The following is a 25,000-nucleotide window of genomic DNA, read 5'->3' on the forward strand; positions in this document are numbered from 1 at the left end:
TCTTCCTCTGCCTCTGCCGCCCAGGATCACCCCAACCTCAACGCTTTGGACCGACCGAACGGTCGTCCTGCCTCTGATCCCTCCCATCCCCATTACCTGAGACTACAGGCACGCACCACCACACCGGTTGACTTTTAGGTGGTTTCTCATGTTTTCCGTAGGTTGGTAGGTATGTATGTATGTGTGTAGGTAGGTATGTATGTATGTACGTATGTATGTATGTATGTATGTGAGTGAGACGGGTTTCGGGGTTCTATCATGTTGCCCACGCTGGTCTCGAACTCCTCTTCTCACGCAATCCGCCTGCCTGCCTCGGCCGCCCACACTGCTGCTATGACAGGCGTGAGACACTGCACCTGGCTCATTCTATAGTTGCCTGCCTGCCTGCCTGTCTATCAATCGTCTTCTTTTGAGGACGGATGTGCTCTCGCTTTGGTGTCCATGCTCTGGGCACACGTGATCTCTTTTTAAACTTCTATGATGATTATTATTGTAGGTGTCATCTCACATGTCCGAGTGATCGCAAACTTTTAGGCTCCAGAGATCCTCCCGCATCGGCCTCCCGGAGTGCTGTGATGACACGCGTGGGCACGGTACGCTCTGGTCATGTTTGTCATGGGTCGGTTCTTTCCGTGTTTGATACGGGGACTGCGAACAAATAAAATGTGGAGACGCGTCTCACCGATCCGCCTTTTCTTTTTTTTTCTTTTCTCCTTAGACGGAGTTTCACTCTTGTCGCCCAGGGTGGAGGACGATGGCGCGATGTCGGCTCACCGCACCCTCCGCCTCCCAGGTTCGAGTGATTCTCCTGCCTCAGCCTTCACGAGTAGCTGGAATGACAGCAATGAGCCATCGTGCCCGGCTAGGTTTTCTAGTTTTAGTACACATGGGGTTTCTCCATCTTAGTCAGGCTGGTCTTCAACTTCCGACCGTTGGAGAATTTTAACTTTCTTGGTGGTTGTTTTTCTTTTCTTTTCTCTTCTTTTCTTTTCTTTTCTTTCCTTCTCCTTCCCCCCCCCCCACCCCCCCTTGTCCTCCTCCTCCTCCTCCTCCTCCTCCTCCTCCTCCTCCTCCTCCTCCTCCTCCTCCTCCTCCTGCTCTTTCATTTCTTTCAGCTGGGCTCTCCTACTTGTGTTGCTCTGTTACTCACGCTGGTCTCAAACTCCTGGCCTTGACACTTCTCCCGTCACATCCGCCGTCTGGTTGTTGAAATGAGCGTCTCTCGTCAAATGGAAAAGATGAAAGAAATAAACACGAAGACGAAAAGCACGGTGTGAAGGTTTCTCTTGCCGTCTCCCAGGGTGTACCTTGGACCCAGAAACACGTTGGGAGCTTGGCTGAGTGAGTGGGTTTTCGGTGCTGAAACCTCCCGAGGGCCTCCTTCCCTCTCCCCCTTGTCCCCGCTTCTCCCCCAGCCGAGGCTCCCACCGCCGCCCTGGCATTTTCCATAGGAGAGGTATGGGAGAGGACTGACGCGCCTTCCACATCTATATCCTGCCGGACGTCTCTGGCTCGGCGTGCCCCACCGGCTACCTGCCACCTTCCAGGGAGCTCTGAGGCGGATGCGCCCCCCCCTTCCCCGTCAGGTCCCGCTACCCTCCCCCGGCTGGCCGTTGCCGGGCGACCCCAGGGGAACCGCGTGGACGCTGCCTTCGGATCCTACGGCGAAGACTTCCACCGGATGCCCCCGGGTGGGCCGGATGGGATGAGACTGGACCACCCCGGACCGGTGCTGTTCTTGGGAGTGGGTTGACGTACAGGGTGGACTGGCAGCCCCAGCATTGTAAAGGGTGCACGGGTATGGAAATGTCACGTAGGATGCCCTCCTTCCCTTCGGTCTGCCTTCAGCTGCCTCAGGCGTGAAGACAACTTCCCATCGGAACCTCTTTTCTTCCCTTTCTCCAGCACGCAGATGAGACGCATGAGAGGGAGAAACAGCTCAATAGATACTGCTGACCTTCATTTGTGGAATCCTCAGTCATCTACACACAAGACAGGTGACTAGGCAGGGACACAGATCAAACACTATTTCCGGGTCCTCGTGGTGGGGATTGGTCTCTCTCTCTCTCTCTCGCACGCACGCACGCACGCACACACACACACACACACACACAGTTTCCATATCTAGTTCGCAAAGCACACTCACTTCCCCTTTTCACGGTACGCAGGCTGAGTAAAACCCACCCCACCCTCCACCCGTTGGCTGACGAAACCCCTTCTCTACAATGTATGAAAAAGATGATCTGGGCCGGGCACGCTGGCTCACGCCTGTCATTCCGGCACTTTGGGAGGCCGAGGCGGGTGGATCGCTTGGGGCCCGGAGTTCGAGACCGGGCTGGCCGACGTGGCGAAACCCCGTCTCTCTGAAAAATAGAACGATGAGCCGGGCCTGGTGGCGTGGGCTTGGAATCACGACCGCTCGGGAGACTGGGGCGGGCGAGTTGTTCCAACCGGGGAGGCCGAGGTTGCGATGAGCTGAGGTCGTGCCGTGGCAATCCAGCCTGGATGACGGAGCGAGACCCTGTCTCGATAGAATCGTGATGTTTTTAGAAGGTGAGTTGTGCGTGGTGATGGCCGCCTGGAGTCGCAGCTACTCGGGAGGCTGAGATAAGGAGAAGATCACTTGAGGCCCCACAGGTCGAGGCTTCGGTCGTCCGTGACCCACTGTATCCTGGTCAGTCACCGGTCAAGGAGATAGGCCCCCTCCCCGTTTGCTTTTCTTTTCTTCCCTTCTCTTTTCTTCTCTTTTCTTTTTTTCCTTCTTTCCTTCTTTCTTTCTTCTCTTTCTTTCTTTCTTTCTTTCTTTCTTCCTTCCTTCCCCTCTTTCTTTCCTGCCTTACTGCCTTCCTGCGTTTCTTCTTTTCTTCTTTCCTCCCTTCCTCCCTTCCTTCTTTCCTCCCGCCTCAGCCTCCCAAAGTGCTGGGATGACTGGCGTGAGGCACCATGCCTGCTTGGCCTAAAGAGACCGTCTTGGAAAGTGAGACACAGAGAGCGCCTTCCAGTGATCTCATTGACTGATTTAGAGACGGCATCTCGCTCCGTCACCCCAGCAGTGGTGCCACCATAACTCACTCCCTGCAGCGTGGACGCTCCTGGACTCGAGCGATCCTTCCACCTCAGCCTCCAGAGTACAGAACCTGGGACCGCAGGCACGCGCCACTGTGCCCACACTATTTTTAATTATTTTTTCCCCCCCGAGACAGAGTCTCCCTCTCGTGGCCTAGACTGCGGTGCGGTGGCGCCATCTTGGCTCACCGCAACCTCTGCCTCCCGGTTTCAAGCGATTCTCCTGCATCGGCCTCCTGAGTAGCTGGGATGGCGGGCATGCGCCGCCACGTCTGGCTGATTTTGTATTTTTAGTGGAGACGGGGCTTCTCCATGTTGATCGGGCTGGTCTCAAACTCCCGACCTCAGGTGATCCGCCCTCCCCGGCCTCCGGAAGTGCTGGGATGACAGGCGTGGGCCACCGCGCCCGGCCTTCATTTTTAAATGTTTTCCCACAGACGGGGTCTCATCATTTCGTTGCAACCCTCCCGCCCGGCGTCTCAAAGTGCTGGCGTGACGTGCGTGAGCCACTGCGCCTGGACTCCGGGGAATGATTCACGATCGCTGTACTCATCTTTCTTTCTTTCTTTCTTTCTTTCTTTCTTTCTTTCTTTCTTTCTTATTTATTGATGAATTATTTTATGATTTATTTGTGTACTTATTTTCAGACGGAGTCTCGCTCTGGGCGGGGCGGGGCGAGGCGAGGCGAGGCACAGCGCATCGCTTTGGAAGCCGCGGCAACGCCTTTGAAAGCCCCATTCATATGCACAGAGCCTTATTCCCTTCCTGGAGTTGGAGCTCATGCCTTCCATAGCCTTGGGCTTCTCTCCATTCGGAAGCTTTGACAGGCGCAACCCCACCCAGAGGCTGGCTGCGGCTGAGGATTAGGGGGTGTGTTGGGGCTTGAAAAGTGGGTCCCCTAGTTTTGATACCTCAGCCGACACATCCGCCGACCACCATCGCTTTCTCGCCCTCTGAGATCCCCCGCCTCCACCGCCTTGCAGGCTCACCTCTTACTTTCATTTCTTTCTTCCTTTCTTGCGTTTGAGGAGGGGGTGCGGGAATGAGGGTGTGTGTGGGGAGGGGGTGCGGGGTGGGGACGGAGGAGAGCGTCCTAAGGGTCGATTTAGTGTCATGCCTCTTTCACCGCCACCACCGAAGCTGAAAGCAACGATCCGCTAACTACCGCGTGTTCTCATCTAGAAGTGGGAACTTACAGATGAGAGTCCTTGCATGGGCAGAACGAGGGGGACCAGGGACGCGGAAGCCTGCTTGGCGGAGGAGGGGTGCGAGGAGAGACACCTTCAGGAAAAAAAACAAAACACGAATACTGTCGGACACAGCACTGACTACCCGGGTGATGAAATCATCTGCACACTGAACACCCCCGTCACAAGTTTACCTATGTAACAATCTTGCTCATGTATGCTTGAACCACAAATAAAAGGGGGGGGAGAGAGAGACAGAGAGAGAGAGAGAGGTAAAACGAAACACCACCTCCTTGACCTGAGTCAGGGGGTTTCTGGCCTTTTGGGAGAACGTTCAACAACAATGCAGTATTTGGGCCTGTTCTTTTGTTTTTCTTCTTTTCTTTCTTTTTTTTGGACTGAGTCTCTCTCGCTCTGTCACCCAGGCTGCGGTGCAGTGGCGCTCTCTCGGCTCACTGAAACCTCTGCTTCCCGGGTTCCAGTGATTCTTCTCCGGGTAGCTGGGATTACAGGCGCGCACCATGACGGCCGGCTCGTATTTCTATTTTTAGTAGAGACGGGGTTTCTCCATGTTGGCCATGCTGGTCTCGAACTCCTGACCTCAAATGATCCGCCTTCCTGGGCCTCCCAAGGTGCTGGGACGACAGGCCTGTGCCGCCGGGATTTCAGCCTTTAAAAGCGCGGGCCCTGCCAACTTTCGCTGCGGCCCTTACGCTCAGAATGACGTGTCCTCTCTGCCCTAGGTTGACTCCTTGAGTCCCCTAGGCCATTGCACTGTAGCCTGGGCAGCAAGAGCCAAACTCCGTTCCCCCACCTCCCCACGCAAAAACTAACTAACTAACTAAACTAACTAACTAACTAAAATCTCTACACGTCACCTCTAAGTGTGTGTTCCCGTGAGTGATTTCTAAGAAATGGCACTGTACACTGAACGCAGTGGCTCACGTCTGTCATCCCGAGGTCAGGAGTTCGAGACCAGCCCGGCCAACGTGGTGAAACCCCGTCTCTACTGAAAATACGAAATTCAGTCAGGCGCCGTGGGGCAGGCACCTGTCATCCCAGCTACTCGGGAGGCTGGGGCGGAAGAATTGCTTGAACCTGGCAGGCAGAGGTTGCAGTGACCCAAGATCGCGCCACTGCACTACAGCCTGGGCGACAGAGTGAGACTCAGTCTCCAGATAAATACATACATACATACATACATACATACATACATACATACATACATACATCATACAAGAAAGACAAAAAGAAAAGAAAGAGAAAATGAAAGAAAAGGCACTGTATCGCTACTGGGCTAGGACCTTCTCTCTGTCTGTTTCTCTCTGTTCGTCTCTGTCTTTCTCTCTGTGTCTCTTTCTCTGTCTGTCTGTCTGTCTGTCTCTTTCTTTCTCTCTGTCTCTGTCTTTGTCTCTCTCTCTCCCTCTCTACCTGTCTCACTGTGTCTGTCTTCTGTCTTACTCTCTTTCTCTCCCCGTCTGTCTCTCTCTCTCTCTCCCTCCCTGTCTGTTTCTCTCTCTCTCTTTATGTCTGTTTCTGTCTCTCTCTGTCTCTTTCTCTGTCTGTCTGCCCCTCTCTTTCTTTTTCTGTGTCTCTCTGTCTGTCTGTCTCTCTCTCTCTCTCTCTCTCTCTCTGTGACTATCTTCTGTCTTACTCTCTTTCTCTGCCTGTCTGTCTGTCTCTCTCTGTCTCTCCCTCCCTTTCTGTTTCTCTCTCTCTCCCTCTCTCGCTCTCTCTGTCTTTCTCTCTTTCTGTCTGTTTCTCTGTCTCTCTCTGTCCGTCTCTGTCTTTTTCTATCTGTCTGTCTCTCTCTTTCTTTCTGTCTGTCTCTGTCTCTCTCTCTCTCTCTCTGCTTGTCTCTCTCACTGTGTCTGTCTTCTGTCTTACTCTCCTTCTCTGCCTGTCCATCTGTCTGTCTGTCTGTCTCTCTCTCTCTCTCCCTCCCTTTCTGTTTCTCTCTCTCTCGCTCTCTCTCTGCCTGTTTCTCTCTTTCTCTGTCGGTCTCTGTCTGTCTCTTTCTCTCTGTCTCTGTCTCTCTCTCTCTCTGCCTGTCTCACTGTGTCTGTCTTCTGCCTTATTCTCTTTCTCTCTCTGTCTGTCTCTCTCTCTCCCTTCCTGTCTGTTTCTCTCTCTCTCTCTTTCTGCCTCTTTCTCTCTGTCTGTCTCTGTCTTTCTCTGTCTGTCTGCCTCTCTCTTTCTTTTTCTGCGTCTCTCTGTCTCTCTCTCTCTGTTCCTATCTTCTGTCTTACTCTGTTTCTCTGCCTGCCTGTCTGTCTGTCTGTCTGTCTCTCTTTCTGTCTTTCTCCCTCCCTTTCTCTTTCTCTCTCTCTGTCTGTCTCTCTTTCTGTCTGTTTCTCTCTGTCTCTCTGTCCATCTCTCTTTCTCTGTCTCCCTCTTTCTCTCTGTCTCTGCCTCTCTCTCGCTCTCTCTCTGTCTCTCTCACTGTGTGTGACTGTCTTCTGTCTTACTCTCCTTCTCTGCCTGTCCGTCTGTCTGTCTGTCTCTCCCTCTCTCTCCCTCCCTTTCTGTTTCTCTCTCTCTCTCTTTCTGTCTGTTTCTCTCTTTCTCTCTCTGTCTGTCTCTCTCTTTCTTTTTCTCTGTCTCTCTCTGCGTCTGTCTCTCTGTCTGTGCCTATCTTCTGTCTTACTCTCTTTCTCTGCCTGTCTGTCTGTCTCTCTCTCTCTGTCTGTCTCCCTCCCTCCCTCCCTCCCTGTCTGTCTGTTTCTCTCTCTGTCTCTCTCTCTCTGTCCATCTCTGTCTGTCTCTTTCTCTTTCTCTCTCTTTCTTTCTCTCTGTCTCTGTCTCTCTCTCTCTCTCTCTCTGCCTGTCTCTCTCACTGTGTCTGTCTTCTGTCTTACTCTCTTTCTCTGCCTGCCTGTCTTTCTGTCTGTCTGGCTCTCTCCCTCCATGTGTCTCTCTCTCTCTCACTCACTCTCTCTCCGTCTCTCTCTCTTTCTGTCTGTTTCTCTCTGTCTCTGTCTGTCTGTCTGTCTGTCTCTCTCTCTGTTTGTCTTTCTCCCTCCCTGTCTGTCTCTCTCTCTCTCTCTCTGTCTCTGTCTCTCTCTCTTTCTCTTTCTGTCTGTTTCTCTCTATCTCTCGCCGTCCATCTCTGTCTTTCTATGTCTCTCTCTTTCTCTGTCAGTCCGTCAGACACCCCCGTGCCGGGTAGGGCCCTGCCCCTTCCACGAAAGTGAGAAGCGCGTGCTTCGGTGCTTAGAGAGGCCGAGAGGAATCTAGACAGACGGGCCTTGCTGGGCTTCCCCACTCGGTGTATGATTTCGGGAGGTCGAGGCCGGGTCCCCGCTTGGATGCGAGGGGCATTTTCAGACTTTTCTCTCGGTCACGTCTGGCGTCCGGACTTCTCCTATTTCCCTGATAAGCTCCTCGACTTAAACATAAACGGTTAAGGCCGGACCCAACACGGCGAAACCCCGTCTCTACTAAAACTACAAAGCCGAGTCGGGAGCGGCGGGGCAGGCCCCTGTAATGCCAGCTCCTCGGGAGGCTGAGGCGGGAAAATCGCTTGAACCTGGGAGGCGGAGGCTGCAGGGAGCCGAGATCGCGCCACTGCACTATGGCCCAGGCTGTAGAGTGAGTGAGACTCTGTCTCTAAATAAATAAGCAAATTCATGAATTCATTAATTCTTTTCCCTGCTGACGGACATTCGCAGGCATCGGTTGTCTTCGGGCATCACCTAGCGGCCACTGTTATTGAAAGTCGAGGTGACACGGAGGGAGGTCTCGCCGACTTCACCGAGCCTGGGGCAACGGGTTTCTCTCTCTCCCTTCTGGAGGCCCCTCCCTCTCTCCCTCGTTGCCTAGGGAACCTCCGCCCTGGCGGGGGCCCTATTGTTCTTTGATCGGCGCTTTAGTTTTCTTTGTGTTTTGGCGCCTAGACTCTTCTACTTGGGCTTTGGGAAGGGTCAGTTTAATTTTCAAGTTGCCCCCCGGCTCCCCCCACTACCCACCTCCCTTCACCTTAATTTAGTGAGTCGGTTAGGTGGGTTTCCCCCAAAACCCCCACCCCCCCGCCTCCCAACACCCCGCTTGGAAGCCTTCCAGAGCCACCCCGGTGTGCCTCCGTCTTCTCTGCCCTTCCCCCACCCCTTGCCGGCGATCTCATTCTTGCCAGGCTGACATTTGCATCGGTGGGCGTCAGGCCTCACTCAGGGGCCACCGTTTTGGAAGATGGGGGGCGGCACGGTCCCACTTCCCCAGAGGCAGCTTGGGCCGATGGCATAGCCCTTGACCCGCGTGGGCAAGCGGGCGGGTCTGCAGTTGTGGGGCTTTTCCCCCCGCTTTCCGCCTCAGGCCTCCCTCCCTAGGAAAGCTTCACCCTGGCTGGGTCTCCGTCACCTTTTATCATGATGTTTTAGTTTCTCCGCCCTCCGGCCAGCATAGTTTCACAATGCGAAGGGCGTCACAGCTCTAGTGTGGGCCCTCTTAGTACTTGCCCAAAATAGAAACGCTTTCTGAAAACTAATAACTTTGCTCACTTAAGATTTCCAGGGACGGTGCCTTGGCCCGTGTTTCTTGGCTTGTTTTGTTTTGTTTTGTTTTGTTTTGTTTTGTTTTGTTCGTGTTTTTCCTTTCTGGTATGTATTTCTTTTCAAGTGAAGTAGAAATCCCCAGTTTTCAGGAGGACGTCTATTTTCCCCAAGACATGTTAGCTGCTGTTTTTTCCTGTTGTTAACTAGCGCTTTTGTGAATCCCTCAACGTGCAGTGAGAGCCGGTTGATGTTTACTATACTTCATCATGACATCTTATTTTCTAGAAATCCGTAGGCGAATGCTGCTGCTGCTCTTGTTGCTGTTGTTGTTGTCGTTGCTGTTGTCGTTGTCGTTGTTGTTGTTGTTGTTGTTGTTTTCAAAGTATACCCCGGCCACCGTTTATGGGATCAAAAGCACTATAAAATATGTGTGATTATTTCTTGAGCACGCCCTTCCTCCCCCTCTCTCTGTCTGTCTGTCTGTCTCTGTCTCTCTCTTTCTCTGTCTGTCTTCTCTCTCTGTGTGTGTGTCTCTCTCTCTCTGCCTGTCTGTTTCTCTCTCTCTGTCTCTCTCTGCCTGTCTGTTTCTCTCGCTCTGTCTCTCTCTCTCTGCCTGTCTCTCTCACTGTGTCTGTCTTCTGTCTTACTCCCTTTCTCTGCCTGCCTGTCTCTCTCACTCTCTGTCTCTGCGTCTATCTCTCTCTTTCTGTCTGTTTCTCTCTGTCCGTCTCTGTCTCTCTCTGTCTGTCTCTTTGTATTTCTTTCTCTCTGTCTCTGTCTCTCTCACTGTCTGTCTTCTGTCTTAGTCTCTCTCTCTCCCTGTCTGTCTGTTTGTCTCTCTCTCTCTCCCTGTTTCTCTCTCTCTCTCTCTCTCTCTGTCTTTGTCTTTCTTTCTCTCTGTCTCTGTCTCTCTCACTGTGTCTGTCTTCTGTCTTAGTCTCTCTCTCCCTGTCTGTCTGTTTGTCTCTCTCTCTCTCTCCCTGTCTGTTTCTCTCTCTCTCTGGCTTTGTCTTTCTTTCTCTCTGTCTCTGTCTCTGTCTCTGTCTCTCTCTCTCTCTCTCTCTCTCTCTCTCTCTCTCTCTCTCTGTCTGTCTTGTGTCTTACTGTCTTTCTCTGCCTGTCTGTCTGTCTGTCTCTGTCTGTCTCTCTCTCTCTCTCCCCCTGTCGGCTGTTTCTCTGTCCCTGTCTGTGTCTCTCTTTCTGTCTGTTTCTCTCTGTCTGTCTTTCTCTCTCTGTCTCTTTCTCTCTGTCTGTCTCTTTCTCTCTGTCTCTCTCTGTCTCTCTCTCTGTGGGTGTGGGTGTGTGTGTGCATGTGTCTGCCTTCTGTCTTACTCTCTTTCTCTGCCTGTCTGTCTGCCTGTCTGTTTGTCTCTCTCTCTCTCTGCCTGTCTCTCTCCCTTCCTGTCTCTGTTTCTCTCTCTTTCTGTTTCTCTCTGTCTCTGTCCATCTCTGTCTTTCTCCGTCTGTCTCTTTATCTGTCTCTCTCTCTTTCTGTCTTTCTCTCTTTGTGTATCGTTGTCTCTCTCTGTCTGTCTCTCTCTGTCTCTGTCTCTGTCTCTCTCTCTCTCTCTGTCTCGGTCTCTGGCTCTCGCTCTCTCCCGCCCTCTCTTTTTTTTTGCAAAATAAGCTCAAGTACATCTAATCTGATCCATTACCAAGGCCTGAATTCTTCACTTCTGACATCCCAGATTTGATCTCCCTACAGAATGCTGTACAGAACGGGCGAGTTGATTTCTGGACTTGGATACCTCATAGATACTACATATGAATAAAGATCCAACCCTAAAATCTGGGGTGGCTTCTCCCTCAACTGTCTCGAAAAATCGTACCTCTGTTCCCCTAGGATGCCGGAAGGGTTTTCTCAATGTGCATCTGCCCATGTCCTAAGTGATCTGTGACCGAGCCCTGTCCGTTCTGTCTCAAATATGTATGTGCAAACACTTCTCTCCATTTCCACAACTACCCACGGCCCCTTGTGGAACCACTGGCTCTTTGAAAAAAATCCCAGAAGTGGTTTTGGCTTTCTGGCTAGGAGGCCTAAGCCTGCTGAGAACTTTCCTGCCCAGGATCCTGTGTGAACAAAAGTGCCTCTGCTGGGAGCTGGGATCCTTGGGACCATGCTTGCTAGCGCTGGATGAGTCTCTGGAAGGATGCACGGGACTCCGCAAAGCTGACCTGTCCCACCGAGGTCAAATGGATACCTCTGCATTGGCCCGAGGCCTCCAAAGTACATCACCGTCACCAACCGTCACCGTCAGCATCCTTGTGAGCCTGCCCAAGGCCCCGCCTCCGGGGAGACTCTCGGGAGCCCGGCCTTCGTCGGCTAAAGAAGTCCAAAGGGATGGTGACTTCCACCCACAAGGTCCCCACTGAACGGCGAAGATGTGGAGCGTAGGTCAGAGAGGGGACCAGGAGGGGAGACGTCCTGACAGGCGATGAGTTCCCTAGGCTCTGGCCACCCCACCCACGTCCCACGTCCCACGTCCCGGGCACCCGCGGGACACCGCCGCTTTATCCCCTCCTCTGTCCGCAGCCGGCCCCACCCCACCACGCAACCCACGCACACACGCTGGAGGTTCCAAAAGCACACGGTGTGAATAGAGCCTGACGGAGCGAGAGCCCATTTCACGAGGTGGGAGGGGTGGGGGTGGGGTGGGGTGGGGTTTGTGGGGTCTGTGGAGAGCCCGATTCTCCCTCTTGGGTGGCTACAGGCTAGAAATGAATATCGCTTCTTGGGCGGAGGGGCTTCTTTAGGCCATCACCGCTTGCGGGACTGCCTCTCAAACCCTCCCTTGAGGCCACAAAATAGATTCCACCCCACCCGTCGACGTTTCCCCCCGGGTGCTGGATGTATCCTGTCAAGAGACCTGAGCCTGACACCGTCGAATTAAACACCTTTACCGGCTTTGTGTGTTTGTTTGTTTCTGAGATGGAGTCTTGCTCTGTCCCCCCAGCCTGGAGTGCAGTGGCGTGATCTCAGCTCACTGGAACCTCTGCCTCCTGGGTTCAAGTGATTCTCCTGTCTCAGCGCCACCATGGCCGCCTCATTTTTTTTTTTTTTTTTTTTTTTTTTTTTTTTTTTTTTTAGTAGACACGGGGTTTCACCCTCTTTCATTGGTTTTCACTGGAGATTCCAGATTCGAGCCACACCTCATTCTGTGCCACAGAGAGACTTCTTTTTTTTTTTTTTTCTTTTTTTAAGCGCAACGCAACATGTCTGCCTTATTTGAGTGGCTTCATATATCATTATAATTGTGTTGTAGATGAAGAAAAGGTATTAAACACTGTGCTAATGATAGTGAAAGTGAAGACAAAAGAAAGGCTATCTATTTTGTAGTTAGAGTAAAGTTGCTCAGTATTTAGAGCTGCCTAAATACGTCAGCATTTAAACTCTTCCTAGTAAAGGCTGGCCAATCTGAATAATCCTCCTTTAAACACGATTTTTGATAGGGTTAAGATTTTTTTAAGAATGCGACTCCTGCAAAATAGCTGAACAGACAATACACATTTAAAAAAATAACAACACAAGGATCAACCAGACTTGGGAAAAAATCGAAAACGACACACGTCTTATGAAGAACTGAGTTCTTAAAATATGACGGAGAACATAGCTATCGGAAGAGAAGGCAGTATTGGCAAGTTGATTGTGACGTTGGTCAGCAGTAGCTGGCGCTGTCTTTTTGGCCATCTTTCGGGCAATGTAACTACTACAGCAAAATGAGATATGATCCATTAAACAACATATTCACAAATCAAAAAATGTTTCAGTAATATAATGCTTCAGATTTAGAAGCAAATCAAATGATAGAACTCCGCTGCTGTAGTAAGTCAGATCACCGTATCTGACAAAATAACTACCACAGGGTTATGACTTCAGAATTATACTTTCTCTTGATATTTATTTATGTATGTATTTATTTTTTTAATTTATTTCTCTTGAGACGGCGTCTCGCTCTGTCGCCCAGGCTGGGGTGCAATGGTGTGATCTCGGCTCACTGCAACCGCCACCTCTCTGGGTTCAAGCGATTCTCCTGCCTCAGCCTCCCGAGTAGCTGGGACTACAGGTGCCCGCCACCACGCCCAGCTAATCTTTATACTTTTAATAGAGACGGGGTTTCACCGTGTTGGCCCGGATGGTCTCGATCTCTTGACCTCGTGACCCGCCCGCCTCGGCCTCCCAAAGTGCTGGGATGACAGGCGTGAGCCACTGCGCCCGGCCTTCTCTTGACGTTTAAAACTATGAAGTCAGTCCAGAAAAATGCAATAAATGTCAACGGTGAGTATGGTGTTGAGGCAGAAGTAGGACCACGCATGTTCATATCGTATTCCGTTGATCACAATATGACCTAGGGAGTAATTTCCTATGTGCCTACTTATACACGAGTACAAAAGGGTAAAACGGAGAGACTGCTAAATTAAAGGGTACGTGAAGTTCTTAATAGTCACTCCGTAAACTGGAACGCTGTCAAAAAGCGGCAGCTAGTGAATTGTTTCCATCTATTTTTCTATTATCCAATAAGTGAACTATGCTATTCCTTTCCAATCTCCCAAGCACTTCTTGTCCCCATCACCACTTCGGTGCTCGAAGAAAAGGTAACAAATCAAGTAACACAACTAAAGAAACACACACACAAACCAAAGACAGCTACGGTGTCTGCAAAAAAGCTTGCTAGAAGACTGAAACTGTTGAGTATAAGGATCTGGTATTCTACGATCATGAGTTCATTTCAGAGTTTGTTAAAGACATACGTTTCATAAGGAAACATCTTAGTTAGAAGTTATTCAGCAGTATGTACCATCCCTAAGTATTTTTAACCAAATTCGTGACAATAAAGAGCTATCTAACCAGAAAAATTAGCGAGTACCGGCACCATCCATAAGGCTTTGTCTTTACACTTCATTACCACTTACCATGCCTTACAATGTCTAGGATTGACTCTGATAGCATTTTTAAAACCAGCTAATGCTTTGTCCAATTCTTCAGTGAAGACAAGCTCACGCCCTAATGCACTATAGGCATAAGCATCATTTGGATCCACTTCGAGAGTTCTCTGGAAGAATTGAATCGCAATATCGTGTTCCCGTTGCAGACCGAAACAGTTCCCTGCAGCACACCAGGCCTCTGGCTGGCGAATTTTTATCCATGTCTGTGAAGTCTTTGGACAGAATTGAAAGAGCAACACCTTCCGGAGGATGCCAAAGTGTGGTAGAGTAGATCTCCACGCCTTCGACTCTGTAATTCTCAATCCTTCTAACCTCTGAGAATGTTCTTTCAGCTTGCATGGACTCTGAGAGTTTAAAATAGGCCCTTCCAATTTCGCACAGTACCCAACCGGTATTGCAGTGGTGAGAAGCTAGATGGCTCAAGATATTGAGAGCTTCTTTGCCGTGGTAAGAACACAAAGCTAAATAACCTTTCTCCCTTTCACGAAGAAGGCTCATCGAGCCTTCCGCTGCTGCTTTTTGTAGATTAAAAGCCTGAATCTGAGGCGCGATTGCGACTATTTTCCCTTCTGAAATGACGGAAGAGTCCAATTTTGTCACTTCCAGGCTATCACTTATGTTCGGTGGAGTTATTCCTCCTTTCTTAGTTTTACTTTTTGTTGTTCTGTTTGGGATTTTAGGTGGAAACTTCATTTTTAATTTTCTCCTATTCTCCTCGGTTGTGGAGCTGTCACTAGTCAAGAGTCGTGAATTTCTTCGAGGCGGTGCGTTCGGGGGAGATGCCATAGTGGGGCTCAATACCTGAGGTGTTGCCCTTGTCGGCGGACCAGAACTTTGTGTTTTTGCAAGAATTGGAGTTACCTTTGGGCTCTTTCCCCTCTGCGAGAAGACAGACTGTGTTCCGGTTTGGCCGATTCTGGCAACGGACTTTTTTGAAGGGGCTCCGGTGGATGGCACGTCAATGACAGAAGGTGTCTAATACCAGTGCAGTTTTGTCAATAGGATCCGTCTCCGGGACTTGGGGTTTCTGATGGCAGAATGTCAACACTTGGGGTTAATGGACTAACAGCTGCTGGTCCTCCTAATAAAACTGCGACCAGTTTTTGGTTTATGTCGAACCTGTTTAGATCATATGGAAGTTCCTGTTCCCAGTGGGACAGTATCAGGTGAAAGGACAGCTGAATCGATAGAGGACACTGGGGAGTCTGTATTCAAGGAGTACTTTGAATTGGAAGATTCTAAATTCAATCCGTTTAATTCAACGGTGTCCTGGGCTGTTTCCGTAAGAACGGTCTCAGGCTGTCTGTGACGTGAACTAGGACGAGGCCCAAGTGTTGTGGCGCAACACTTGGACAGGCAGTTGCTAAAGCTCTCTAGAGATGTGAATCAAAATGTTTGGTCAGGATCCGGCTTTTCCCCCCTATTTCACACCATGATTCAAAGGGACACCAGAGGAAAGGATTTCAACGAAGGCTCTTTTGGTCACATTCTGATCCTTTGGCAAGCCGATCTGTCTTGCAATATACATGTCCCAACAATGGAAGGGGAAAGCGAGCTGAATCACCAAACTCAGGAACAATAATATCATCATGGCTTTTCTGCTTATGAAACACTCCACCCGATAAGATTTGTTCCCCTTCTGCAAGCTTGCTGAGATCAACACAACATTTCGCAAGCAGGTATTTGCAGTGCGGTGTAGTACAACTGTGTCCTTTCAAGAGTCTATATGTTTTATAGGCCTTTCCTGAGCGGTAAGAACAGGTCGCCAGTAAAAACAAGGCTTCTTCTGAGTGTACTTCTGCATAAAGGCGTTCTGCGAGGAAAACCGCATCTCGGTAGGCATAGTGGTTTAGTGCTTGCCATATAGCAGCCTGGACGGGTCCCTGCAGCACCGCCATCCTCGAGGCTCAGGCCCACTTTCTGCAGTGCCTCAGGCACCACCCCCCCCCCCCCCCCCCGCCCCGTAGCGGCTCCGGCCCGGCCAGCCCCGGCTCATTTAAAGTCACCAGCGACCGTTACCGACCGTTACCGGGGGATGGTGGGGGAGTCCGAGCCAGAATGACTTCTTTATCCTGCTGACTCGGGAAAGCCCGGCCCCTTGTGATCCATTGCAAACCGAGAGTCACCTCGTGTTTAGAACACGGATCCACTCCCAAGTTCAGTGGGGGGGGGGGGGGGATGTGAGGGATGTGGCATGGAGGACGAAGGACTCTCTTCCTTCTGATTCGGTCTGCACAGTGGGGCCTAGGGCTGGAGCTCTCTCCGTGCGGACCGCTGACTCCCTCTACCTTGGGTTCCATCGGCCCCACCCTGGAACGCGGGTCTTGGCAGATTCTGGCCCTTCCTGGCCCTTCAGTCGCTGTCAGAAACCCCATCTCGTGCTCGGATGCCCCGAGTGACTGTGGCTCGCACCTCTCCGGAAACATTGGAAATCTCTCCTCTACGCGCGGCCACCTGAAACCACAGGAGCTCGGGACACACGTGCTTTCGGGAGAGAATGCTGAGAGTCTCTTGCCGACTCTCTCTTGACTTGAGTTCTTCGTGGGTGCGTGGTTAAGACGTAGTGAGACCAGATGTATTAACTCAGGCCGGGTGCTGGTGGCTCACGCCTGTAACCCCAACACTTTGGGAGGCCGAGGCCGTAGGGTCCCTCGAGGAATCGCCTAACCCTGGGGAGGTTGAGGCTGCAGTGAGTGAGCCATAATTGTGTCACTGCGCTCCAGTCTGGGCGAAAGACAGAATGAGGCCCTGCCACAGGCAGGCAGGCAGGCAGGCAGGCAGGCAGGCAGGCAGGCAGGCAGGCAGGCAGGCAGAAAGACAACAGCTGTATTATGTTCTTCTCAGGGTAGGAAGCAAAAATAACAGAATACAGCACTTAATTTTTTTTTTTCCCTTCGGACGGAGTTTCACTCTTGGTGCCCACGCTGGAGTGCAGTGGCACCATCTCGGCTCACCGCAACCTCCACCTCCCGCGTTCAAACGATTCTCCTGCCTCAGCCTCCTGAGTAGCTGGGATTACAGGCACGGGCCACCACACCCGGCTGATTTTGTATTGTTAGTAGAGACGGCATTTCTCCATGTCGGTCAGGCTGGTCTCGAACTGGCGACCCCAGTGGATCTGCCCGCCTCGGCCTCCCAAAGTGCTGGGATGACAGGCGTGAGCCATCGTGACCGGCCGGCTACATTTATTTTTTTTCTTAATTATTTTACCTTTTTTTAGTTTTCAATTTTAATCTATTTATTTATTTACATTTATTTCTTTCCTTATTTACTTATTTATTTATTTTCGAGACAGACTCTCGCTCTGTTGCCCAGGCTGGAGTGCAGCGGCGCGATCTCGGCTCACTGCAAGCTCTGCCTCCCGGGTTCATGCCATTCTCCTGCCTCAGCCTCCCGAGTAGCTGGGACTACAGGCGCCCGCCACCGTGCCTGGCTAACTTTTTGTATTTTGAGTAGAGACGGGGTTTCACTGTGGTAGCCAGGATGGTCCCGATCTCCCGATCCCGTGATCCGTCCACCTCGGCCTCCCAAAGTGCTGGGATGACAGGCGTGAGCCACCGCCCCCGGCCTATTTATCTATTTATTAACTTGGAGTCCAGGTTATGAAACCAGTTAGTTTGTGTAATTTTTTTTTTTTTTGAGACGAGGCTTCACCGTGTTGCCAAGGCTTGGACCGAGGGATCCACCGGCCCTCGGCCTCCCAAAAGTGCGGGGATGACAGGCGCGAGCCTACCGCGCCCGGACCCCCCCTTCCCCCCCTCCCCCGCTTGTCTTCCCGACAGACAGTTTCACGGCAGAGCGTTTGGCTGGCGTGTTTAAATTCATTCTAAATAGAAATTTGGGATGTCAGCTTCTGGCCTCATGGACTCTGAGCTGAGGAGTCCCCTGGTCTGTCTATCACAGGACCGTACACGTAAGGAGGAGAAAAATCGTAACGTTCAAAGTCAGTAATTTTGTGATACAGAAATACACGGATTCACCCAAAACACAGAAACCAGTCTTTTAGAAATGGCCTTAGTCCTGGTGTCCGTGACAGTGATTCTTTTCGGTTCGGACCTTGACTGAGAGAATTCCCAGTCGGTCTCTCGTCTCTGGACGGAAGTTCCAGATGATCCGATGGGTGGGGGACTTAGGCTGCCTCCCCCCAGGAGCCCTGGTCGATTAGTTGTGGGGATCGCCTTGGAGGGCGCGGTGACCCACTGTGCTGTGGGAACCTCCATCCTTCCCCCCACCCCCTCCCCAGGGGATCCCAATTCATTCCAGGCTGACACTCTCACTGGCAGACGTCGGGCATCACCTAGCGGTCACTGTTACTCTGAAGACGGAGGCCTCACAGAGGAAGGGAGCACCAGGCCGCCTGCGCACAGCCTGGGGCAACTGTGTCTTCTCTACCGCCCCCGCCCCCACCTCCAAGTTCCTCCCTCCCTTGTTGCCTAGGAAATCGCCACTTTGACGACTGGGTCTGATTGACCTTTGATCAGGCAAGAACGAACAAACAAATAAATAAATAAAATAACACCAAAGTAACTAACTAAATAAGATAAGTCAATACAATCCATTACAATACAATACAATACGATACAACACGATACGATAGGATACAGTACAATACAATACAATACAATACAATACAATACAATACAATACAATACAATACAATACAATACAATACAATACAATACAACACAACACAATAGGCCAGGCGCGGTGGCTCATGCCTGTCATCCCATCACTTTGGGATGCCGAGGTGGACGCATCACCTGAAGTCGGGAGTTGGAGACAAGCCCGACCAACATGGAGAAATCCCGTCTCAATTGAAAATACAAAATTAGCCGGGCGTGGTGGCACATGCCTCTAATCCCAGCTGCTAGGAAGGCTGAGGCAGGAGAATCGCTTGAACCTGGGAAGCGGAGGTGGCGGTGAGCCGAGATTGCGCCATCGCACTCCAGTCTGAGCAACAAGAGCGAAACTCCGTCTCAAAGAAATAAACTAAGATAAATAAATAAATACATAAATACATAAATTAAAATAAATAAATAAATAAATAAAATAAAATAAATAAATGGGCCCTGCGCGGTGGCTCAAGCCTGTCATCCCCTCACTTTGGGAGGCCAAGGCCGGTGGATCAAGAGGCGGTCAGACCAACAGGGCCAGTATGGTGAAACCCCGTCTCTACTCACAACACACCAAATTAGCCGGGTGCCGTGCTGTGCTGTACTGTCTGTAATCCCAGCTACTCGGGAGGCCGAGCTGAGGCAGGAGAATCGCTTGAACCTGGGAGGCGGAGGGTGCAGTGAGCCGAGATCGCGCCACTGCACCCCAGCCTGGGCGACAGAGCGAGACTCCGTCTCAAAAAAATGAAAATGAAAATAAAAATGAAATGCAACAAAATAATTAAAAAGTGAGTTTCCGGGAAAAAAGAAAAAAGGAAAAAAAAAAAAAAAGAAGAAAACAACCCCACCGTGACGTACACGTACGCCTCTCGCCTTTCCAGGCATCAGACACGTTAGGAATCATGCGTGATTTCTTTTTTTAACTTAATTTTATTTTATCATGATGATTTATGTTTCGAGACGGAGTCTCGGAGGCCCGCCCTCCCTCCGTCCCATTCCCTGGTTGCCCAGACCACCTCAGGAGACAGACCCTGGCTGGGCCAGATTGTTCTTCTCCTTGGTCAATGGTTTCCTTGTCTTTCTTCGTGTCTTTAACCCGCGTGGACGCTTCCGCTCGGGTTTTACAGATGGCAGCTCCACTTTAGGCCTTGTTGTTGTTGGGGACTTTCCTGATTCTCCCCAGATGTAGTGAAAGCAGGTAGATTTGCCTTGCCTGGACTTGCCTGGCCTTGCCTTTTCTTTCTTTCTTTATTACTTTCTCTTTTTTTTCTTCTTCTTCCTTTTTTTTTTTTTTTTTTTGAGACAGAGTTTCACTCCTGTTGCCCAGGCTAGAGGGCAATGGCGCGATCTCGGCCCACCGCACCCTCTGCCTCCCAGGTTCAAGCGATTCTCCTGGCTCAGCCTCCTGATTAGCTGGGATTATAGGCATGGGCCACCGTGCCTGGCTGATGTTTGTACTTTTAGTAGAGACGGTGTTTTTCCATGTTGGTCAGGCTGGTCTCCAACTCCGAACCTCAGGTGATCCGCCTGCCTTGGCCTCCCAAAGTGCTGGGATGACAGGCGTGAGCCGCCGCGCCCAGCCTCTCTCTCTCTCGCTTGCTTGCTTGCTTGCTTGCTTGCTTGCTTGCTTGCTTGCTTGCTTGCTTGCTTTCGTGTTTTCTTGCTTTCTTGTTTTCTTGCTTTCTTGCTTGCTTGCTTGCTTTCGTGCTTTCTTGCTTTCCTGTTTTCTTTCTTTCTTTCTTTCTTTCTTTCTTTCTTTCTTTCTTTTGTTTCTTTCTTGCTTGCTTTCTTGCTTGCTTGCTTGCTTGCTTGCTTTCGTGCTTTCCTGTTTTCTTTCTTTCTTTCTTTCTTTTGTTTCTTTCTTGCTTGCTTTCTTGCTTCCTTGTTTTCTTGCTTGCTTGCTTTTGTGCTTTCTTCTTTTCTTGCTTTCTTTCTTTCTTTGGTTTCTTTCTTACTTGCTTGCTTGCTTGCTTTCGTGCTTTCTTGTTTTCTTGCTTTCTTTCTTTCTTTTGTTTCTTGCTTGCTTGCTTTCGTGCTTTCTTGCTTGCTTTCTGTCTTTTGTTTCTTTCTTGCTTGCTTTCTTGCTTCCTTGTTTTCTTGCTTTCTTGCTTGCTTGCTTTCGTGCTTTCTTTCTTGCTTTCTTTTCTTTCTTGCTTGCTTTCTTTTCTTTTTCTTTCTTTCTTTCTTGCTTTCTTTTCATTCATTCATTCTTTCTTTCTTCTTTCTTTCTTTCTTTCTTTCTTTCTTTCTTTCTTTCTTTCTTTCTCTGTTTCTTTCTGTTTCGTCCTTTTGAGACAGAGTTTCACTCTTGTTTCCACGGCTAGAGTGCCATGGCGCGATCTTGGCTCACCGCACCTTCCGCCTCCCGGGTTCGAGCGCTTCTCCCGCCTCAGCCTCCTGATTAGCGGGGATTACAGGGAGGCACCCCCACGCCTGGCTTGGCTGATGTTTGTATTTTTAGTAGGCACGCCGTGTCTCTCCATGTGGGTCAGGCTGGTCTCCAACTCCCGACCTCATGTGATGCGCCCACCTCGGCCTCTCAAAGTGCTGGGATGACAGGCGTGGGTCACCGTGCCCAGCCTGTTGACTCGTTTCGTTTTTTTGTTTCTTTCGTTTCCATGTGTTCACTTATATTTATCGACGTAAACGTTTGTATACATTTATATGTAAACGAAAATGTGTATCTTTACGTTGAATACGCTTGTGTATAGTAAATACGCATCGATTATGTAGAAACATACCTCTATGTGATAGATGCAGGTGTTTATTTCGCATAAATGAATACACGTCGCTCTAGAAAGAAGCGATCGCCGACAAATACGTGTATGCTTACGTATGAAAAGTGTTGTATTTATGTTTCTAAATGAACGAGTGTACGTATTTGTCTCTGTTTTCTTTCTTCCTCTCTTTTATGTTTTTCTTCCTTCCTTTCTACCTTTCTCTCCTTCTTTAGGCGTTTCTTCCTCTCTTCCTTTCCTTCTTTCTCTCTTTCTGTTCTTTTTTCTTTCGTGCTTTATTTCTCTTTCGTTCCCTGTCTTTCCTTCTTTTTTCTTTCCTCTCTGTTTCTTTTTCCCTTTTTTCCTTCGTTTCTTTCCTCATTCTTTCTCTCTTTTTCATGTGTCTTTCCTTTCCGTCTGTCTTTTAAAAATGGACTGTTTCAAAAGTTTTCTTTGCGTATCTACGTTTTTTAAACGGTCTCTCTTTTCTCCATTTTCTTCCTCCCTCCCTGCTCCCTTCCCTCCCTCCTTCCCTTTCGCCGTCTGTCTCTTTGCCCCATTCCCCCCGTCCCTCCCTCTTTCTCTCCCTCTGTCTGTCTCTGTGTGGATTCTGGAAGAGCCTACGCATTCTGCCTCTCCGTGTGTCTGCAGCGACCGGCGACCGAGTCCTTGTGTGTTCTTTCTCCCTCCCTCCCTCCCTCCCTCCCTCCCTCCCTCCCTCCCTGCTTCCGAGATGCATCTCCAAACACCCACACGCCGTGGGTTGTCTTCTGACTCTGTCGCGGTCGAGGCAGAGACCCGTTTTGGGTACCGTTTGTGTGGGGTTGGGGTAGAGGGGCTGCGTTTTTGGCCTCGGGAAGAGCTTCTCGACTCACGGTTTCGCTTTTGCGGTCCCCGGGCCGCCCTGCCATCCGGATCTGTCTCGCTGACGTTCGCGGCGGTCGTCGGGCTCCATCTGGCGGCCGCTTTTAGATCGTGCTCTCGGCTTCCGGAGCTGCGGTGGCAGCTGCCGAGGGAGGGGACCGTCCCCGCTGTGAGCTAGGCAGAGCTCCGGAAAGCCCGCGGTCGTCAGCCCGGCTGGCCCGGTGGCGCCAGAGCTGTGGCGCGTCGCTTGTGAGTCAGCTCTGGCGTGCAGGTTTATGTGGGGGAGAGGCTGTCGCTGCGCTTCTGGGCCCGAGCCGGGCGTGGGGCTGCCCGGGCTGGTCGACCAGCGTGCCGCAGCTCCCGAGGCCCGAGCCGCGACCCGCGGGGACCCGCCGCGCGTGGCGAGGGAGGCTGGGGACGCCCTTCCCGGCCCGGTCGCGGGTCCGTCCGCGCTCATCCTGGCCGTCTGAGGCGGTGGCCGAATTCGTTTCCGACGAGTCCCCGTGGGGAGCCGGGGACCGTCCTGCCCCCGTCCCCCGGGTGCCGGGGAGCGGTCCCCGGGCCGGGCCGCCGTCCCTCTGCCGCGATCCTTTCTGGCGAGTCCCCGTGCGGAGTCGGAGAGCGCTCCCTGAGTGCGCGTGCGGCCCGAGAGGTCGCGCCTGGCCGGCCTTCGGTCCCTCGTGTGTCCCGGTCGTAGGAGGGGCCGGCCGAAAATGCTTCCGGGTCCCGCTCTGGAGACACGGGCCGGCCCCCTGCGTGTGGCACGGGCGGCCGGGAGGGCGTCCCTGGCCCGGCGCTGCTCCCGCGTGTGTCCTGGGGTTGACCAGAGGGCCCCGGGCGCTCCGTGTGTGGCCGCGATGGTGGCGTTTTTGGGGACAGGTGTCCGTGTCGCGCGTTTCGTGGGCCGGCGGTGTGGTCGGTGACTCGACCTCCCGGCCCCGGGGGAGGTATATCCCTCACTCCGAGTCGGCATTTTGGGCCACCGGGTTATTGCTGACACGCTGTCCTCTGGCGACCTGTCGCTGGAGAGGTTGGGCCTCTGGATGCGTGCGGGGCTCTGGCCTACCGGTGACCCGGCTAGCCGGCCGTGCTCCTGCTTGAGCCGCCTGCTGGGGCCCGCGGGCCTGTGGTTCTCTCGCGCGTCCGAGCGTCCCGACTCCCGGTGCCGGCCCGGGTCCGGGTCTCTGACCCACCCGGGGGGCGGCGGGGAAGGCGGCGGGGGCCACCCTGCCCCCGTGCGCTCTCCGCTGCGGGCGCCCGGGGCGGCTGCGACAACCCCACCCCGCTGGCTCCGTGCCGTGCGTGTCAGGCGTTCTCGTCTCCGCTGGGTTGTCCGCCGCCCCTTCCCCGGGGTGGGGAGTTGGCCGGGGCCGATCGGCTGGTCTGGCTGGCCGGCCGGCCGGGTGGCCGATCTCCGCTCCCGGGGGGCTCTTCGCGATCGATGTGGTGACGTCATGCTCTCCCGGGCCGGGTCCGAGCCGCGCCGGGCGAGGGGCGGACGTTCGTGGCGAACGGGTCCGTTCTTCTCGCTCCGCCCCGCGGGGGCCCCTCGTCTCTCCTCTCCCCGCCTGCGGGTGGTGCGTGTGGGAAGGCGTGGGGTGCGGAACCCGGCCTGACCTCGGCGTCCCGCCCGCCGCCTTCTGCGTCGCGGGACGGGTCGGCGGGGTCCTCTGACGCGGCAGACACCCCTCGCTGTCGCCTCCCGTGGTTGTCGACTTGCGGGCGGGCCCCCTCCGCGGCGGTGGGGGTGCCGTCCCGCCGGCCCGTCGTGCTGCCCTCTCCGGGGGTTTGCTCGAGCGTCGGCTCCGCCTGGGCCCTTGCGGTGCTCCTGGAGCGCTCCGGGTTGTCCCTCAGGTGCCCGAGGCCGAGCGGTGGTGTGTCGTTCCCGCCCCCAGTGCCCCCCTCCTCCGGTCGCCACCGCGGTGTCCGCGCGTGGGTCCTGAGGGAGCTCGTAGGTGTGGGGTTCGAGGCGGTTGAGTGAGACGAGACGCGCCCCTCCCACGCGGGGAAGGGCGCCCGCCTGGTCCGGCGAGTGCATGTCCCGTGCTCCCCTTTGGCGGGTGCGCGCGGGCCGTGTGAGCGATCGCGGTGGGTTCGGGCCGGTGACGCGTGCGCCGGCTGGCCGCCGAGGGGCTGCCGTTCCGCCTCCGACCGGTCGTGTGTGGGTTGACTTCGGAGGTGCTTTGCCTTGGAAGGAAGGAGGTGGGGGGACGGGGGGGGCCTCGTGGGGTTGCGCGCACGCGCGCACCGGCCGAGCCCCCGCCCTGACCGCGAACGCTCAAGGTGGCCGCACGCAGGTGTTTCCTCGTACCGCAGGCCCTCTCCCTTCCCCAGGCGTCCCTCGGCGCCTCTGCGGGCCCGAGGAGGGGTGGCTGGCGGTTGGGGAGTGTGACCCACCCTCGGTGAGAAAGCCTTCTCTAGCGATCCGAGAGGTGTGCCTTGGGGTACCGGATCCCCCGGACTGCCGCCTCTGTCTCTGCCTCTGTTATGGTAGCGCTGCCGTAGCGACTCGCTCGCAGAGGACCCTCCTCCGCTTCCCCCTCGACGGGGTTGAGGGGGGAGAGCGAGGGTTCCGCCGGCCACCGCGGTGGTGGCCGAGCACGGCTCGTCGCCTACTGTGGCCCGCGCCTCCCCCTTCCGAGTCGGGGGAGGATCCCGCCGGGCCGGGCCCGGCGTCCTGGCGGGTTGGGACGTGGCGGCCGGCGAGCGGTGGTGGGTGTGTGCTGCGCGGTGTACCGTCCGGCGCGTGAGTCCCTCCGCCGTGAGTCGGCTCTCCGCCCGCTCCCCTGCCGAGTCGTGACCGGTGTCGGCGACCGCGTTTTGCGTGGCGTGGGGTCGGGCCGCCTGGGCCCTGGGAAAGCGTCCCGCGGTGGGGGCGCGCCGGTCTCCCGGAGCGGGGCCGGGCCGGAGGATGGACGAGAATCACGAGCGATGGTGGTGCTGGCGTTGGGTTCGTGGCTGCGGTCGCTTCGGGGTCCCCGGTGGCGGGACCCCGGGGCTCGCGAGGCGGATCTCGGTGGGGGGGCCGAGGGCCGTCCGGCGTCCCAGGCGGGGCGCCGCGGGACCGCCCTCGTGTCTGTGGCGGTGGGATCCCGCGGCCGTGTTTTCCTGGTGGCCCG

General features: G+C 53.4%; 1 protein-coding gene and 1 pseudogene across 31 annotated transcripts in view; one reads left to right on the forward strand and one right to left on the reverse strand.

The window, feature by feature from the left end:
* The window catches only part of LOC134757875 (uncharacterized), a 364,684-nt gene that overhangs the window by 19,144 nt on the left and 320,540 nt on the right, over nt 1–25,000 (forward strand). For 28 of the 31 annotated variants that reach the window (XM_063702635.1, XM_063702659.1, XM_063702650.1 and 25 more), the window contains exons 2-3: nt 497–593; nt 719–1,997. The gene's annotated coding sequence lies outside the window, so the exon portion shown is untranslated. The remainder of the gene's footprint in view (nt 1–496; nt 594–718; nt 1,998–25,000) is intronic. The other 3 variants (XM_063702646.1, XM_063702636.1, XM_063702651.1) reach the window with 3 other exon arrangements.
* On the reverse strand, nt 9,447–15,617 carry LOC134757868 (cell division cycle protein 27 homolog; annotated as a pseudogene).

The sequence above is a fragment of the Gorilla gorilla genome, chromosome 22 (genome assembly GCF_029281585.2).
Source record: "Gorilla gorilla gorilla isolate KB3781 chromosome 22, NHGRI_mGorGor1-v2.1_pri, whole genome shotgun sequence".
NCBI lineage: Eukaryota > Metazoa > Chordata > Mammalia > Primates > Hominidae > Gorilla > Gorilla gorilla.